Below are 12,675 nucleotides of genomic sequence, written 5' to 3' on the forward strand. Positions count from 1 at the left end.
TAGTCACCATTTTATTATTCTATGTATATAGTAAAGCACGCTTTGGGAATATAGTTACATGTACACTGAGAAAAAATTTACTAAATTTCAAAAAACGTTTGTTTGCATAGTACTGTGAAGATATTTGTTCAAATTAAGTAATTATTTTCCAAAATTAAAGAAACAAATTTATATTTAAAACTTTTTTATTTAATTTTAGAAAATAATTACTTAATTTAAACAAATATCTTTACAGAACTATCCAAACAAACGTTTTTTGAAATTTAATAAATTTTTTTGTCAATATACCTATATTTTTCAAATATTCCAATTGTATTGACTATATAAAATAGTTAATTTCTCTTACCATTCAATATTTGCAACCTTACTATATTTCTTATTTCAAATGATCACATAATTCTTGGTAAAAGTTTTACATGGGTCAGTTATACTATGCTTATATTGTAATTATTACAAACATTATGCTGAAATTTACTATAAAAATAATATTCCTAACTATAATCTTTTTACTATGCCATTATAGTTTCAAGTATCATATATTTTTCCCTTAGTGCACTATAATGTAGCCATGACAATCTAATGTTATTATTTATAGATTGTGACAATCTTTTTATAGCAAAATAATTGTGTAGGCCGAGGCAGCAAAAATATGGTTAGTATAACGCAAATATCCTGGCAGTTTTAATTACAGCTATTGAGCTGTAAAGAAAAACCACAAACCAGCACACTGAGAGAAAAATATATGATATTTGGAACTATAATGACATAGTAAAAAGATTATAGTTAGGAATATCTTTTTTATAGTAAATGTCACCATAATGTTTGTAATATTATCAATATAAACATAGTATAACTGACTCATGTAAAACTTTTACCAAGAATTATAATTATTTGAAATAAAAAACATAGTAAGGTAGCAAATATTAAATGGTAAGAGAAATTAACTATTTTATATAGTCAGTACAATTGGAAAAATGGATGCATGTAACTATATTCCCAAAACGTGTTTTACTATACACATAGAGTAATAAGATGATGACTATAAATATGTGTTCATTCTGCTATATCTTCGTGTTTAGGTGAACTATAAATATATGTTTGAGGCCCAAACTATAAAATATAGTGAGATTATAGTTATTTCAACTATTTTTTCTCTCAGTGCAGCATAAAATTCGTATAATAGGATATGTGAAGAATAATCAAGAATTAAAAATTAAACATCTGTGCTTTCATGTTTTTAACTCTTAACTATTCGTCACATATTCTATTATGCTAATTTTGTATTACTTGTTCGTGGATTTCCAATTTGACCTTTATTTGACTCTCTTTCAATTGTCGGAAAACCTTTGGCGACATTTGCTCTTATGATCATCGCTTTTGTTTATCGCTAACTGCAGATACAACACTCGGACTTCTTTTTATAAGGCAATATGTATACGGAAAAAAAGATTTGGTTGAATTAACCAAATATCTGGTCAAATATGAACGATCCAGAAATTCCGATTGAAGTAACCCGAATTCTGTTTAAGTTAACAAGATTTTTTATTGACTTAAACAGAATTCGGGTTATTTCAATTGGAATTTCTGGATCGTTCATATTCGACCACATATTTGGTTAATTCAACCAAACCTTTTTTTCCGTGTACTAGATTAGATTAAACATTGACATGTTTCCGACGATGTGTCGTTCGATATTACTTTAGCATTGAGCGTATCTCCCAAGTTACGAATTTGCGAATTATGTATTGTATTGAAGAAAGTTGAATAATCAACTGAAACATTTGTATTACAAAATTTTTTAAGCAATAATAAACCATATTAAACTTTTCGTATGTGACATCCTGCGCTTGGTTACTTTTTTTTGGCCTTTTCCTATATATTTTATTTAACAAAAACAAAATTATATTAATTAGTACAATTATAATTGATAAAATTATAATAATTATTAGTCTTACGCTTTGCCGCTTTACCAAAATAAACTGAATTCTTTTTAGTAGATTAGTGGTAATTTCTGTCACGTTATCCCGTTAGAAGAAACTCAATATTTTTTTCCTTTCATTAATAAAAAAATATTTACCTTGGTTTGTTCCATAAGTTCATGCGGATTTTTGTCTAGATGTCCAGCAATATGATTCAAGTGTCTTGAAACGGTTGATTGACTAATGTTCAACTTTACTGCGATGTCCAGAGTTGTGATGTGACGATTAGAATCGATTAAAGTGGTTATTTACTGGACATCCGTGATTACCAGCCTACCAGAGCAAGAAGCAGCTTGGATATTCACTTCTTCTGCACGTAATTTCGAAAACTACTTTTGGCATGTGCATTCGCTTATATTATTCCTATACACGGCATATATCTCTTTATCTATTTACGTTGCATCCTTGCCTTATGAAAGTAAAAAAGCATAATGCACCAGAAAAATTCATTACTGCCTCCCATTTTCAAGAAAGACGACTATACCTCTTTAAATATTATTATTTACTCTACAAAATATGCTGATGAAAATGTCTGTAATGTCAGCTATTGTACCATGTACATAGTTTCTCTCCCTTTTTTTAAAGCATATACATAGATAACCAATTGTATAGAATTATCTTCCTAATACCAACATGTAGATGCCAACTAAATAAAAGTCCACATGAACTTATGGACTAACTCAATACCTATAGCTTCATTAAGGTCCAAACACACACACACATGCACATTTACTAGATCTAGAATTAATAGATATTTTGAACTAGCTGTGTTCTTTTCTACAAATGCATTCATTGTGACTGTAGAGTATCCAAGGAATCGAAAACGATATTCGAAAGTAGCCGTGATAATTTGACAATTTGAAGTTTAGTTCGCGTAAGTTAATGTTTTCCGTCCGTGTTACGCGTAATTACGCAGAAGAGTGATATATGATACATTTCCAATTCCCTTCCTCTTTTTGTTTTTATAACAGTAACTTGGAAGATTTATTCCAATACCCAAATTTTCTAAATATACTTTCACTATATAGTATCGTTTTCCTATTAATTACTCGTAATGCATGAGCGCGGACAAATCTTTATCTTATACGAAATAAACCTTAACCTTCCATAGCTGCTTTCCAATAACATTTTCGATTCTTCAGATACACAGTTCGACAGTCATAAAGAATGCATATGTAGAAAGGGACACGACTAGTCCAAAATATTTAATAATTCTAAATTTAGTAAATGTGTTGCACTAACATGAGCATGCGGCCACTAATAAAGTCACGGGTAATACATACGCGGGTGTCATGGATGCCAGGACATTCCCTAGATTGAGAGTTACACGATTTTCGGCCTCACACGTGACGCTTGAAATGGAAAATTGTATAAGTAGCTCTAATTATAATAGCTTTTTTAACTGTAACGGTTTTAATTCCTATCATTTTTATAAAGCCTAAAATCGTGTAACTCTCGATTTAGGGAATGTTCGGGCATTAATGACGCCGTGTGTGCAATATATATGGCAAATGTAGCACATTGCAGCGCAATTAATAAGCAGCATTCGTAAAGTGCGGGGCTAACTTCACACAGATGAATGTCTGTGTGACTTCGCGGTCGGATGCTGCTTCTCGCCACTCCTATCGCGAGGTGAAACTGTCGTGCGACGCGATAGTCGCCGATGTCAGGCCGCGGCTCGTCAGCAATTAGCGAGTGTGATTAATAAATCGGCGAGCGAAACGAGGGAGGCAGAGATGGAGAGAGAGAAAGAGAGAGCGGAGTCGTCACCCGCGCAATTTTCTCGTTAGCCGCGAGGAAGAAGCAACGAGGAGTTACGGCGGAGTTAAGCGACCGAGATCGATCGGTGATTACGATCGCGATCCGCAAGATAGCCCGTCGGCGACGACGGCGACGGCGGCGGCGTTATGGCCGCACGTTTTGCAGCTTTACGAGCCCGGGCACTTTGTCATCGGCCGCACAGCATTGACGTTTTGCGAAACAAGCCTGTAATAATTTATAAGGAAGCCACGGCGAGATGCGCGCTGCAATCATCTATGAGAGGAGAGCAACAGAAACGTTTACCAATAGCATGTTTCACGGGGCGGTAATGACACCATGAATATGTATATACGCACCGGGGTGGATGAGAGAGACGCGGTGAAAGAGAGAGGGAGAGAGGCGGTAAGGGAGAGGAAGAGAGTGGCGGAGGAACAGAACTTGTGCCGCGGCCGTATACAGGGTGTTCCCTTCGTGTTGATGCGATGACGGAAGGAAGCGTATGAGAAGGATACGTCAACGTCGTGACGACGGGAACATTGAAAGTAGGAACAAGAAGCATGTCCCGCAACTAGACGCTTCCCCAGGAAAATCTTTTCGCACGTAGCGACGTAGCGAAATGCAAACGCATTCACCAAACGTATCTTTATACGGAAAAAAGGTTGATAGGTTGATTTTTAAGAAATCTATACTGAAAAAAAAAGATATATTTGGAACTATGACATGATACAAAAATAGCTAGGGAAATCATTTTTATAATAAATGTTATCATAATGTTGTCCCTATAATAATTACGATATGGTGTACCAACCCATGCAAATTTTTTATCATAAATTATACAGATTTTAAGGGCAAATATAATATAAAGCAACAAATATGGAATGATAAAGAAAAACTGACCACTTTATATAGTTAATACAGTCGTAATATGATAAATATTGGTACATAATTAAATTCTTATAGAATGCTTTACACGTGGTAATAATATGGCAAAGAAAATAATGAAAAAAATAACTATTTCCAGAAAACGCGCGTGTGTGCATGTGTGTGTGTGTGTATTGACCAGATAAATGGTATATTTGAACATGTTTGTTACTATAAATTACCTTACATTTGAATTGTATGTAAAGTATTATGTAAGATAATCGACTTTCGCTTACCGCTCAAATCTTAAGTCCATCATACACAAAATGTGATAGCTGCATATACATAGCATAAGACCACCTCAATCAATAATCTAGAATAAAATTACCATATTAATCTGTGTTTATTGCTATTAAAATACGTTTATTGATCGAGATAGTCTTATGTTATGCACATGCAGCTGTTATTTTGTGTCTAATGACACACTTACTGTTTATGTTTCTTTGCCATACATTAATTTATTGGAATAAAGTAAATAAATTTATTTAAGTATTTATTTGATTTAAATAAATTTCTATAAATTTATAAAAAATATTTGTATTTAAATTAATACTTTTTAAAACATAAGAAATATTGAATTGTGTTTTTAATTTCTTCTTTTTAAATATGAAAATTTTAATACCGGAAGATATTTTTTCAAAATTTATAATTTTTCTTATTAATTAACTTGAAATAATTAACTTTTTAATAATTGCCCTTTTATAAATATAAAAATATTAAAGTAAATAAATATTTTTTTAAATAAAATAATGAATTTTTTAAAGCAAGGATACTTTCAAGTTTATGAAAGATTTAATTATATTAAAATATGTGTAAATTATTTACTTAGGAAAGAGAAAAATTGTTTAAAGCTGAGAAAGTAATTTGATATAATTAAGATGTCGAATTTCAGACAAAAACTGTTTTGAATTCAAAATTTAAGGAATACATAAACTATGAAAGAAGTGGAGCTCTCGTAGCCGTCGTTACGCGGCGTCCGTTTTCGCGGTGAAGTTTACTCTCTAACGATATAATTAAGCATAGGAGTACTCAAGCACCAGTGGAGTCCAAACAAAACATTCGTTTCTTTTCGGTTTGAAATATCCAAGAATGAACTGGCTTTCCCGAGCCAGAGATCCTGATTTTAATTCTCACCAGCCATGAAATGGGATTGTACGAAAATATATCTCATAGATGTAATCCTGTGCTCATTCTGCTATAATTTGCATGTTTACAACTATACATGTTTAAGGTAAAAAATAACTTACTATGTAATTACAGTTACTCTAGCTATTTTTTTCCCCAGTATACCAAAGCAATAAAAATATAATTAGTTTATCATTTTATATCAAAATTACTCAAATTTATACCGATGCATTTTATATTTTTAATTAACGTTACATAAAGCTAAAAAGAAATCATAAATATTTTTTCCATTGTATCACGTATTTTTACAAAAACCTGTCATTTTGACCTGATAGAAATACGTTGTTAATCCTCGGTAATTTCAAAAATAATGTACTAAATTTCATGTAACAAAAAGAAAGAATTAAAGTTACCTCAGCAAATGTCTTTTTTTTTTTAATATTTTGAATTATGTATCTCTTCCGTCGTAGATTTCATAGAAAAATTTGTCGTCGCATCGACAAATTTCTAATAATATCAAATATTACCAAAGCATAATTTATATATCCCTTATTAATCTACAGATTTGCAAAATTAGCGGGGTTTTCAATTTCAACAGTAATCTTTTTTCCGTGTAATCACATTACGTCTTGATGGTAGAAACCTATTATCACAGAGAACAGTCATGATGCGCGTACGTGACCTTTTCCTCATCTTCGTCCCCTTGCCGTTTCATCTCTCGAGTACGCGATCGTATTGACTTGCGTCGAACGAAACAGGACACCGTGTATCAGGGTCGGCGGTGTGGATCAAGAGAGGGCACCGCTTCCGAGCCAAGGTCTGCGTCTCAGCATTGAAGGACTTAAGCGGGATGACGAGGAAATGGGCGTGTCCCTTCTACACTGTAAAACAAACAAGACCCGTTAATGATGCGAGCTGCTAGTTAGAGACAGGATCAACGCGGCGTCTCCTGCCCTCTTCAGTCCCTCCACCTTCCTCCCTTCGTCTCCACCCTCCGCCCCGTTCCGCTTTGCATAGGAATTCGTTTCACGTCATTCACGTTGCATTCTTAATACACCGCCTCGGGGGCGCGGGGTAGTTTCATCGAAGCTGCCGCCGTCGCCGCGGCCATCACAGCCGCAGAGACGTCGCAACCGCAGCACCGAGCCACCGCCTCCTTCTCGGACCGAGGCTCATTTGTTACCGGATAGGATTTCGAAACTAGACTAGCAAACTAATCGTCTCTCGTCAGAAATAGCTGGCTGTCGTGCCCAACATACGTACGTAGGTACGAGGTAGCTACGTAGGTAAGTACGTACGTAGGTGCGCGCCACGTTATCAGGCCGCAATCCTCGGAATCGTGGCGAAAGCCCGGAGCGGTGCCGCGATGATTGAAATTCTGATAGCGCCGATTAGGACGTTTGTACGACTGTCTGTTGTGAGTTATAGGAATTGCCGCCAACGCCACGGGCAACGGCGCGGCAACCGCGCGCTGTGATATTCGGTATAAATTAGAATGAATTAGCGAACGTACGGGACGCTGGAAGAAAGGCAACGATGGCGCAGAGCTGATTGGGATTTCCGTCGAGCAGACCTTTTCCCCTTATATAGAGTAAAGGCGCCAAAAGCGACATACTACTTTGTTTTTGGAGGTTATGTCTTAATGTAAAGTTCAAAATATAAATGTAAATATATATATACATGTAGTTGGAAGTACCCCCTATCAGATAATATCATATTTTTACTGAAATTGTTTCTAGATTTAAAACAAAAAATTTTTTTGTAAAACGCACGAAAATGGAGTTCAAAGAAAATGGATGCCAAAAGCGACATATTGGAAGTTATATAATATGTTGCATATATGATAATATTTGATAATAAATAGTTCATTAATGCGTTTAATGGTTCAACAATATTCATTTATTCAAAATATAACGAAAGGAAAATATAATTAAATAAAAACATATCTTTAGCATCTTTTTCATTTTCTCATATATTTTACATGTTATATTTTTAAACTAAATAAAATTAAACTTAAAAATAAACGATGTCACGTCACAATGGGAGGTTAGAATCAAATTATGTTAGTCACAGAGTATAGCACCTATCGCATACTGTAGCTATGTCACTTTTTTCTCATAAAAATTTTCAAGTTATACAGTAAAAAGTAATGAAGGTAAAAATATTCAAAAAATATTTTTTACAAAAACCAAATGTATGTAGAAAAACTTAATATTGAATAAAAAGATAATTACCGCTATTTGGTCTATGTAATTCGTCAATAAAAATTATAGAAATAAAACTTGGGAATTTCTAAAACTCGATGTTTGCTAATTTATCATATAAAATAACAAGAAATATATAGTATGAATTTTTCCTGACTTAACTAATAAAACGAATTACGTTTAATTTTGATAAAATACAACATTTAATATATAAGATATAGAGATATGTCATTTTAAGAGGCCTATATCGCTTTTGGCTACGTTCCTCTATTCGATAACTAATAATTTCTTCCCTTTTTTCCCTCTCTCTAATCGTTCTCTTATCGTTCGCGTTGGTCCTTTATGATTTCAAGCATTTTCTTCTTTTTTTTTTTCACGTGGTTACCGCTTTCGAGATGATTGTTCGGGATTCAGGGGGAAACAACTGGTACACGTTTCTATTCCGGCGCTCATTAGACGCATAACATTAGACGTATAAAACTATGAACTAAATCGGCGAGTGTTTGGAGTAGCTAACGATATCGAAATAATGGGAACTGGGTTAATACCGAAATAACAGAAACTCGCGGTAATTCGACAACTCGGGCATCACGCGGCCCGCCTGTTACACTGAAGCGCAGTGCGGCGAGCTAATCGCCTTATTTGTAACATTCGACGCGAAGCGGTTGCATCGATATAGAAACAGGATGTCGTTATCGTTGTTGTTGTTGTAAAATTGCGTGCGTGCATTACAATTTTCCGATAGCCGATGCATTCGGATTCCGTGAAATTCCTCGAAGTTTCCACGACCTCGCAGAGGCGGCAGCATAAATTATAACGACATGATCAGCAGAGTAAACAATGTTATTGTTCAACAAAAAAGTGAAAATTGCAAGAAAGCGGACGAGTCGTAGAAATTCGTCACGCGAATCAAGATTCATTCGTTATTATCTGAGTTAGAACTACACTGAAAAAAATTGCTATATTCAGAAAAATGATATTTGAATTAAGTAAATAGTTGTTTTATATATTTACAAAAAAAAATCATTATATTATTTGAAAATATTATATCTTTTTACATGAAACAAATTTTGTTTTACAGTGAGAAAATTTGAATTCTTAAGTAATAAATGTTTTTTACTTATGATAAAAATATTTACTTCAGTTGAGTCTGTGCATAAACAATTTCTTTTCTAACTATAAAATAGTATTAAACAAAAAGAGTTGCCTCTTAAGAATGTAAATCCTCCAATTGAGTGTTAAAGTACTTTTACTTTTTATTAGTAGGCATTTTTACGTTTAAAAAATACTTTTTGGTACATATAAACAATTTATTTCTTTTAAAAATATTGGTTTTGTGTGTGGATAAACATATAATCTCAAGACCGGAGAAATAAGCATCTCTAGAGAACGTACTGGAAACTTTATAAGTCATATAAATGTCGAGAACATTCTCGAATACTTTAAACCGAAAAAAAAACGAATTTTCTCCAGTTTCCACTTGTGCCACACGCTTCTACGTGTTTAGTTATATTCGGTTAGAAAGTAAACTTCATTGCGAGAATGGACGCCGCGTAGCGGCGAACACGGGAATTCTATATGTGTCATAGCTTATGTATTCTTTGAATTTAAAAATACTTTTTATTTCAAGTTCGATATATTAACTATATCAACTAAATTATTTTCTCAGCTTTAAACAGTTTTTCTCTCTCTTAAGTAAATAATTTACATATTCCAGTATAATTAAACGCCTCACAAACCTTGAAAGACGCATTCTTATTTTTAAAAAATTCGTTATTTTATTTAAAAAATATTAATTTTTATTTAATATTTTAATATTTAAAAAGATAATTATTTCAGTTATAAAGAGAGTTACAAAGAGTTACAAAGAGTACAGCGAAGTGGCTATTAGATTACTGGCCTAGATTTATGGCCAAAAAGTTTTGAAACCATTTAAAATAAAGTTCATGATAGATTACAAATAGGTCAATGCCAATTTAGTCGGACTTTAGGTTCCAGAGATATGGCCTACTGAATGTTTCACTTCCACGAAATGTTAATTTCGAAGCACTTTTACGCAAAAACTATTTTATACTCAAGGTTTAGGATTTGAGGTTTCGATACGATAAAATATTTATAACTAAATACTGATTGACAGTACTGTCACAAGTGACAAGTTTAATCGAGATGTAATTGTCGCGTAGTAAGTGCAATAATCGCAGCTGCAGTTCATCTCGGCGCCATCTCGTGGAAGTGGAATTTTCAATGGGCTATCTCTGGAATCTAAAGTCTGATTATTCTGACACTTGCATATTTATAATCTACGAACCGTGAACTTTATTTTAACCCTAAAATAATTTCAAAAATTTTTAGCCGTAAATCTGGACTACTCCTGGCTGTTCTCTTTTAAAGAAATATATTCCGGTAATAAAATGTGCGTATATTTAAAAACGAGAAAATGAAATATAAAAAAACTAGTAAATATTACTAATACTTTAAAAGATATTATTTTAAACACTAATAACGATTTTTTTATAAATTTATAAAATATTTACTTATAAATCAAACGAATACTTAAATAAAGATATTTACTTCATTCCAGTAAATTATTTGTGCAGTGCATGGCACACAGAGAAACGTAGGCAGTAACACTCAAGAGTAATTGTCCATATTACTGTGCCTGTTTCTATTAGTGTGCCTTTCTATTTAAATAAACCATAAAAAGAAAACTAGCACAAATAAATAAAAAAAGGTATTTTTTAAAATTAAGTTAAAGTATTAAATTTAATAAAAAGTACCTTCTATATACATTTATTTGTGTTAGTTTTTTTATGGCTTACTTAAATACAATACTACTTAAGCACAATAATAAAGACACTTAGGCTAGTGGCACACAAAAAAACTTAAGCAGTAAAACGTAAGCAGTAAGTAAATTGACCAATCACAGTCATTGATTCTTCTTATGGTCTAAGAATCAACGTCTGTGATTGGTTAATTTGCTTACTGCTTACTGCTTAAGTTTTTTTGTGTGCCACGGCCCTTACCCTAGTAGCGAGTTGGTCAGTTATAGTTGGTCAACCATAGTAGAAAATTTCAATGTAAATTTTCTCCATAATTCCGGAATGTGATAAGTTAATTCGCTTACTTTGAGTAAATACGTTCAAATTTTATTGCTTACGTTTTTCTACATGTCATGCGTGTTATGCATGAGCGTTGGCCGGTCGCGGTGAATCTGCAGATTAATCGTCACGTCAGAAATAGCTTGCCGGTTAATCCTTCGACCGGACAGCGTATCAGCCCCCGATCCTCAGAGCCATCTTGCGTCCGAGTTAGGGTCGAATTTGCCGCATTAATTTGCAAACGCGATTATTCCATTAGATCCTCCTCAGTAATTACACATCTAACGGCGAAACCGCCATGTTCTGCATTAGTAATTAGCACTCGGTTCAATACCTCGTAAAGGAGGCCGGCGGTGAGACAGTCACCGTGAGCGAAAAGGGAAAATTGTATCGTGCATCGATACCGGACAGGCGTTATCGCGACGGCGCGGACGCAGATATTACAGCCGGCGGTACTTCATTCTCTTTTCTCGCGAGCGCTCGTTCGATCGCGCGAGCGTGTAATTTTAACGGCGAGGGACTGTCGCCGCGCGGTCGGTCGGTCAGCGAACGCGCAAGATAATAATTTTTAACGCCGCAAATATATACGCGCCGAGAAGCGCGACGGGAGAGTTATAACGCGAAATAACATAATCGGTGAGAATGGAAGGAGGAGGGAAAAGGCGAGGGTGAGATATGACTCGAATCGGGACTCGTCAGTTACAGATTCGCAGAACTAGATTAGCAGACTAATTGTCTTGGCAGAAATCTCCGGTTTCGCCGTTGTATTCGCGGCCAGCGCGTTGGGGTTTGACCTTCCCGCTGAATTTACGGAACAAAGGCCGCGGAGGCGATCGTAATAATCTAAACTATGCGTTTCATTGGCCCTTGTAAATTCACCGTTTCGTGCCGGCACCGCGCCCGGTCCGAAATTACAAGAACGAACCCAGGCTGTATAATCATAATAGACCCCCGGCGTATAGCTGATAAGGGGAAAATCACGGAAAAATGTTTTCCCGTGCAGTTGGCGTGTGATGTCTCGCGAAATGAATCGCAGATATGATTTTAACAGGTCTGACGTGCGCGGAATCACGATTACGAAGCGTGTAATACAATCTTCCGTTATCGTTATCTCTTAGCGAAACCGATTATCGCGTCTCGCATTTTCCCCACGGAACGCCAACTACGGGGACTATATTTGTGCATTTTTTACAGGATATACATTTTAAGCGCTCGCCCTTCTCGTAAAAGAACAAGGTTGCTTGTTTACAATCCAAGGCTCCGTAATACCTTCCGCGGCTTGCCGCATCGATCGACGCTCGTATTACAAAGATTATCCTGCGCGTATCCTGCCTGTATCACGGTATTCATACATTTCTCCCGGCGAAAATCTGCGTCCGATCTATCTATAATTCAACGTATCCGGACTGCACGGACACACGGCGGAGGTGAAACAGCCGGGGTATCCTGAGCGAGTAAATAAAACAGGCGTCACAGTCGAGAAAGTAGCACAGGTGGTCGTTAATATTTGAAACGCAGTATCAGTGCTACCGACAGAGAGAGAGAGAGAGAGAGAGAGAGAGAGAGAGAGAGAGAGAGAGAGAGAGA

This window comes from Odontomachus brunneus, unplaced genomic scaffold (assembly GCF_010583005.1).
Source record: "Odontomachus brunneus isolate Ranch 3 - 2012 unplaced genomic scaffold, Obru_v1 Obru_scaffold_079, whole genome shotgun sequence".
NCBI classification, from domain to species: domain Eukaryota; kingdom Metazoa; phylum Arthropoda; class Insecta; order Hymenoptera; family Formicidae; genus Odontomachus; species Odontomachus brunneus.